This window comes from Charadrius vociferus, unplaced genomic scaffold, assembly GCF_000708025.1.
Source record: "Charadrius vociferus isolate BGI_N301 unplaced genomic scaffold, ASM70802v2 scaffold269, whole genome shotgun sequence".
NCBI lineage: Eukaryota > Metazoa > Chordata > Aves > Charadriiformes > Charadriidae > Charadrius > Charadrius vociferus.
Window position 1 is genome coordinate 185,407 of NW_009660184.1, and position 7,670 is coordinate 193,076.

Below are 7,670 nucleotides of genomic sequence, written 5' to 3' on the forward strand. Positions count from 1 at the left end.
AGGCACAAGTCGAGACACTTGTCTGCTATTGTGTATTTTGACCTTCACAAAGAAGAGTTAGGCAACCACTGCATACCAGTCCTTGTAGCAAACTCCGGTCTTGTGCGAAAGGGTCTCATTGCTGCGTAACAAAGTCAGTCCGCAAGCTTTCACAAGCAAAACTTCCACATTTTCAACTTCTCTTGAATGCCACTTACACTAATTCATTACAACAGTACTTGAGAAATTTTCCTGCCCCTCCCTAGATTCAGACGTTACACTGGGGCCTCTAATCTTATCTCTGATCAGTCTTTCATTCTCCTGTTAGTATATTGATCCCATCTCCTGCCAGGTGAAACCAGTTCAAAAGCTTCCTCAGTGTTTGCACTCATCTCAGTATTACTGACGCTTCCTCCCACCTCAATAGGTAGAAATTCAGCTCTTCCTTCTTTTCTCTGTAATTCTGGCTTGCTTTCTGCATGTCTCAATCCAGTTTCCCTTTCCTATAAAACTTGCAGGTTGGCTTGAAACCATCCTGCAGGATAAGAACTGCCAGCGGGAATGAAGCCGCCAAAGAGCTCTGCATCTCAGAGAGAGGACCTGTCAGCTTCATCCCTTTCCTTTGCCACCATGGTATAAGGCTGATTTATAGCTTGCCGTATTAATCAGTAGTCCTTTTAATGTGTTTGTCATAATTTTGAGGTGCTGGTTCCCATTTCTGTAAAGACTAGAGCCTACAGCTGAGGAGGAAGCAAGCTGATGGCTGGTCTGTCACAGGCACAAGCTGAGCTGTGCAAGCGAAGTAGTTTTCTCAGGGACTGTGGAAGGAACTTCTCCAGGAACTTGGAGCCCTCTCAAACCTCACTGCTTGCTTTTCCAAGCACAACACCCACTTTTCAACCACGCTTTCTTTAACCAAAACGCAAAGCCAGTCACCCCAGAAGAAAACATTTCGGTTTGAGTATTAGTAGAGAAGGCAGGAGAGAGTACAAACCGTCTGTGACACAGGATAATTATATTGCCTTATGTGCTACATACCACTTTGCATGCCTTTTTCCATCTGCAAAGTCTCTGACCGCTGCTGGCGTTGCAGGAACCCCAGCCTCCGGGGTATTTCAGGTTGCTAGCAGGTATTGCTGCATACTCCTCAGCCTATATAGCCTTGATTCAAACCTATAGTTATAAGTTAAGTCCAGTTTGTCACTCTGTATTGGAGTGTTGTGCCCAAGTGAGAGAGCCTGTATTGTTGACCAGAGACTAGGAGAGGAGGTCTCTGCCCAGCAGCCTCAGCTGTGGTCCTAGTGCCATTTTTCTGTGACCATGGTTGGTTCCTTTTATATTGCTTTGTATTTTTTTTTTCTCACTATTCTTTTTTCCTGTCATGTTTATCAGGTGTTTTTACAAATGGTTACTTACTTTTATTCACTTACTAAAACCTACATAGTTAGACGCCCTATGTGGTCAGCTTATGCTTTATATGTTTTTAAATCTTCTATTTGGTTGTTTCCTGATCGTCACGTCCTTCTCTCATTTTCACTGTCTTCTGTTGACCTTCATTAGTGAGGTTTGGGTTTTTTGTTCTTTTAAAGTATGGATAGACTACAGTTGTGCCTGTAGTTAATCAGTTACTCACCTAGTTCCTTTGTCAGTCATATTACAGAATCACAGAATGGTCAGGGTTGGAAGGGACCTCTGGAGATCATCTAGTCCACCCCCCCCCGCCAGAGCAGGGTCACCTACAGCAGGTTGCACAGGACGGCATCCAGGAGGGTTTTGAATGTCTCCGGAGTGGGAGACTCCACAACCTCTCTGGGCAGCCTGTGCCAGTGCTCCACTACCCTCAAAGTAAAGAAGTCCCAAACTCCTCATTAACTCAGCTGCGTGACTTTAGCTATTAGACTTAAGAGGCTTAAAGCTTATGTAGCATTGCCTTGGCTTGCCGCTGGTGCAGTAAGTCCGGTGCAAAAACCTCCCTATTCTCCATTTAGAACAGAGTTTGGTATAGATGAATGAAACCCTGAATTTCCCATCTTCTGTTGCATTGTGGGATCTTCTTATAGTTCTCTGCTCTGGTCTTTCCCACCTAAATGAGATCTGAAGCCCACCAAGCACCTTGGTTCAAGTTGCTGTGCTCTAGCTCCCATTTCTGCTGACCGGTGTAAAGGAGATGCACTGCCCATGTTTCTCCAATTTTTTAAACAACTGGCTTGTTCCAAGTCTTTTGAAGAAGCAGCAGCCAGCTACTGTGCTCCTCCCTCTTGTTTGTTTTTAAAGTAGCACTGCTTTGCTCTTGAATCTATTTAATTGGTTTCCTGCTGGAAAGAAACTAAAGGGCTGCCTTTGCCAATTAACTAGGGCAAAGTACTGTATTAGTAGACAATGTAGGTTAACCAAGGATTTCAGAAAAGAAATGTGGGATACCTTTGATTGTTAAACACTTCTTTGGTGGGGTGTTCTTTTCACTGAACATGGAATAGGAATTCAAAGACATTCCAGGGTGCAGTTCCTTCCCTCTGAAAGTTTTCTTCCTGTCTAGTTTTAATATTGACAAATTATTTCATCCTAAAAGCATGTAGAGCTCTTAACTCCTAGCCAGGCACTTATTGTCCTTCGAAAAAAACAAAAACAAAACCAAAAACCCCTAGAGAATGATTTCAGGCCTGTGACACAGCTTACTCATGTAATAGGCTATCTTTAGGAACATTAATAGCCATATTTTAAGTGAAATTTCTATTATTGGCCTCCCAGATTGCTAGGTGCAATAAAGTCAACCAAGAGAGAGCAACCAGATTGAATTTGTTACTAGGAATATCCAAAACAAACCACAGAAGCTAATTTTAAGCAGTGGGTTGCAATCTGTGTTGTTTAGTTTAGAACCTCTGGAGCAATTCCTTTCCAAACATCTCTATTTTAAACCGGTATGTCAGACCACTGTGGCTGCTCTTTCATGGTGTCCTTAACTTAAAACACTATGGGTCAGCATTAAAGTAAATAGGAAAAAGCAACAATTACCGAATTTACAAAAAAAAAAATTATTTGTACAGTGGATTCCCTTTAAATAGGGGGTATGTCTGAAGAGCTGGGTGGGTGGTGTGTGTGTACCATGTTACTTGACTTGGACCATAATAAGCAACCTCATCTGTGATCTTCCCAGAAGCTGAAAAAACGGGCAAGCTTCTGTGGTATATGTCTTGTTTGGTTTGGGAGAGCGCGAGTTGAACTTGGAAAGATTCCTACTATCTAAAATGTTCAACACGTGGCCTCTGGAAAGTGTAGCATATCCTTAACACTTTTTAATGCAGCCTTTTTAATAATAATGTCCGGTGAAATTTGGTTTTGCTAGAGTTTTTCTGCTTTGTTTTTAACATTGAAATAATGTTAAATGGTTGATGTGATTACTTCTGCTTTTTTTTTCTTTTAGGCTGCATATGAAAGGGAGGAAGCTACAGGGGTCAGAGCTGCTCGGACAAATACTGTTTCAAAGATACTTCCTGACACCCAAGTGGGTCTAGAGAAAATGGTTGTCCACTAAATTCAGCTACTCATCCATTTTCTGAGGCAGAGAATTTAGTACCAAGGGCATTAATATTAGTTGCATTCTGTTAGAACTTTGTTTGTCTTGATGTTAACTTCTGAAACCCGTGGTCCACTGCAGTGTGTATTATGCAAGCATAGAAGTAAAATCTGTTTCTCCATAGAGGAGTTTGCAGTCTGAGGGTGATACTGACCCTATTCTGGTGTCCTGGTTTGAGATAGAACAGAACCAATTTTCTTTTCAGTAACTTTACTTTTCAGTTAAGTCTCTTCCAACTAACTACACTCTGAAATCAGCAGTGTATTTTTCAGACAATGTCTGCTTCCAGAGTGATAATGTCTGATGTTTAAAGTTAATACCAAGGAATGGCTCTTGCTTATACTTATTGCTATAACAACTGAGGCCAGCTAACTTTATTATATGCCCTGTTGGAAGGTCAATGTATTTTATATATTGATCCTTTAAATATGTGTTGCTTCTTTATTTTATTTCTTTCTTTAAGGAAGTAAAATGACTTAATTCTGCTAATGTTAACTTCCTCTAAAAACCATGAAGACTTGCTGTTCTGTTTTTAAAGCTGCTCTTTATAAACCTCTGGAGCGATGAGCACAAACCTAAGCTGCCCTAGAAATGTTTTTCCTCCTTGCCAGAATAAGCCTATGCAAATTTCCCTCACTTTGTGCTGCAGGCCAGATCTCTCTGCTGGGAAACTGTGAAGAATAAGGACGTGTTTTCTATCCCCCTGCTTGTAAGCAGGTCAGCGCTGCCGCCCATGAGAAGCGTGTGGCGAGGGCTGGGTCTCCGTGTCCTTCCTGCCCACGCTAGCGAGAGGGTGGGAGTTGCAGATGGAGCGGAGCGCAGGTGATTTGCCCAGAGCCACAAACCGAACCTGCTCCTACAAATACACAGTGTGGGATATACCCAACACACCAGAACTGAGTACCTGTTGCAATGCATGTGTTAATTTGGGGAAGGGGTTAGTATGGTCTAGGAACACTAGGAGGCAATGCAAAATGTCCTGTCTTGTGAGTAGGCTGTCACTTTCACTACATATCAAATCGATAGTAAAGGCAAATACTCTGATCAAATTTGGCGTTTTTGCATTGTTTAACCGTAAGCTGAGGTGTTCCCTTTTTAGCAGGATGAATTATGTGGAGGGTGTAAGAGATGGACTTAAGTCCCTTCAGTCTTCTCTTTCTAACAGTGCAGTGACATGTAAGGCACTGTGCTTTATTTTATTTTTTTTTTTTTTTATGCAGTGACATGTAAGGCACCGTGCTTTATTTTATTTTTTTTTTTACTGAAATTCAACTATGCTGACATGGTATTAAAGAAGCTTTTCTACTTAATTTTTTTTGATAGCTTATTCTATACCAAGTTGACATTTTCCTTTAATAATTTTAAACATCTGTTCTGTTTGGGTAACTCAAAAGTCAAATCTTTTCTATAACATTAAAGGCTAAAAACTCAAAGTCCTAATCAGCTCCATACTGTCCTTACTAAATGAATAAATTGGCAGGAAAAGCCATTTACAAATGTAGAACTGCCAGTAGTTTATTTTTCTTAAGGTTTTGTTATAAATGAGGAAAGAAAAACTATAGCTCAAGCTGCAAAAGCATCTTAAATTACTGCAATTAATCAAGGAGTAAGAGGCGAAAACTAGATGGAAGCTAGAAGTAATAAACCAAGGTCCAATACGTATTGATTTTTAAGAGCTGTGCACAAGTTTACAAAGCAATATGGAGAAATTCCCCATAGCATTCCTCTGCATGTGTTCCTGCAGTCAAAGGTCTGTAACGTATCAGTACTTGTCATCTCGAGACCTGTAGTGTGGCGAGCCCTGAAGGGAGTGTTTCCACTGCGGTGAACCTGTGCTCTTTCCTTTCTTCCGCTTATGCTTTCTGCTGTCTCTAAGTGCCCTCAGCGCTTCAGCCTTCTGTTTCGGTCTTTATGCCTTTGCTGTTGCAGAGATGTTATGCGCAGTCTCTGCCACGCGCAGATGGGATGCTACAGCGCTTCTGGTTTCTGCAGTAACTGGGTACACGTGTTATACTGCAAATGGTAAATGTGAGGGGGGGGGAAACCCACCACCACTAATCAAGCAGGAAGCATTGCTATGCGATAGTAATAGTACTGTGAAGGGTTAGAGCTGGGGATGATGTTGAGGCTAGTATGTTACACCTCTGAAAACACTGCAAATGGTGATTGTCCCTCTGCAGAGGGAGAAGAGGAGGAAAACATGCACATGGACATGTGATGCACTGCTCATCAGACTGTGATGTGGTAGGTACCAGCTCATGTGTCTGAGGCACAAGTAAACTAAGAGCTGCTTAGTTACGCTGTAATCTTGAGGCAGAAGAGGTTGTCAGTAGTTTATAACTCAGGTGGTGTTTTGATCACTAGATCTTCTTTTTTTTGGCTTGTGCAATCTTAGTGTTTTGCACTGACATAAGAACTTTCTCTTGATTGTGTTTCTTGAAGGTCTTCCAAGGCCTGGGCTAAATGACTTGAGTGGATTATCAATAAGAAGGGAGGAAGAAATCAGCGCAATTTAAACATCTGCCCCTAATGAAAGTGTTATAATAACATGATAGCAACATATGATGACACCACTTAATAATAAGGGGGCCTACAGGAAATATGGGGAGGAACTCTTTATCAGGGAGTAGAGTGGTAGCATGAGGGGTAACAGTTTTAAACTGAACAAGAGTAGATTTAGCTTTGATATAAGGAAGAAATTATTTACTGTGAGTGTGGAACAGGTTGCCCAGAGAAATTGTGGATGCCTTATTCCTGGAAGTGTTCAAGGTCAGGTTGGATGGGGCTTTGAGCAGCCTGGTTTAGTGGGAGGTGTCCCTGCCCATGGCAGGGGCATTGGAACGAGATGATCATTAAGGTCCCTTCCAAATCTAACCATTCTGTGATTCTATGACAATAAGAAATCTGTCTTCAAGTGCCCTAGCCCATGTGAGTGACAGGTCTGTGCCTAGGCATGGGTTGGTTGAACGTCATGTGAGGGCATGATTTGGAGAAATGTAGTTAGAACATGTAGTTCTGTAATGCAGGAAAGGAAACTTGGGAACAAACAACACTTTGTTTACCAAGCTAGAGTGGCTGAGATATTAACATAAACTGTAACGTAATTAAATTTTGTAACACTGCTTAAAAAGGGCAAACTGCTCTTCTCCTGGAGAGAAGAAGGAAACTTCTCCCAAGCCAGTTGCCCAGTAGGACACCTTGACCTCTCCTGTTTGGCCAACATGGGCTACCCTGCCTTGGACGCTGTGCAGTGGAGGTGAGACTGAAGAACTGGATTGTGATGCAGAAGATGTAGTGGGAAGAGGGCAGGCTGCTTCAAGCAGGAGGAAATTAGAGTGACAGGGTAGGAAAGGAGTTAAAAAGGCAAAGAAAATAAAACTTTTAGGAGGGTGCAGGGAACTGATCAGTGTGCAGACAGATTTGAATCTAGAGTCATCAAGTTTGTCAGGCCAGAAGCTTCTTGGAAAATGTCCTAGCTGATAGGTGTAATTTTTATCATGTAAGGCATCAGATGATACGAAGGGTTGACTGGTGAGAAATGCAGAAATTCTCAACTCTTTTCCTCTGTTACCATTTTTAAATTTGGTACTGCTGTTAAGAGAAACAGTGAGTAGCCGGTACTGTTGATCAGGCTGGATCCTGTTTGCAGAGTGTACCAAGCATGATGTATCAGAGTTTTCTCAATGTTTGCGGTGGGTGGGTGCGGGGGTGGGAATCTTAATGAGGTGTAATCCATCCCACTGCACAGCCCAAGCCATTGGGTTTGTTGTCAGGAGGTAGAATTCTTCCAGAAAGATGTGGTGTATCTCTTTTTTTTTTTTTTTTTCTTTCCTCTTTGGGTGTTTTGTTTTTTTTTTTCCCTTTGGCTGAGGTGCCTGATACTAGGCACAATCTCTCTCTGAAGGCCTTCAAAATCACTTTCCTTCCTCTCACTGAGGCAATTATCTTAGAATATCTGCTTCTTTAGGCACCAACAATAGAGTGACTCTCTTAGGTAGTCAGGATCCCATCCTAAGTTTCTCCTTATTCTTAGTCCAGTGTGTCACACTGACATGGAGAGTTTGTATACCATAACATCTAATTAAAATACACCGTACTCTTCTGCCCTCTGAAAACT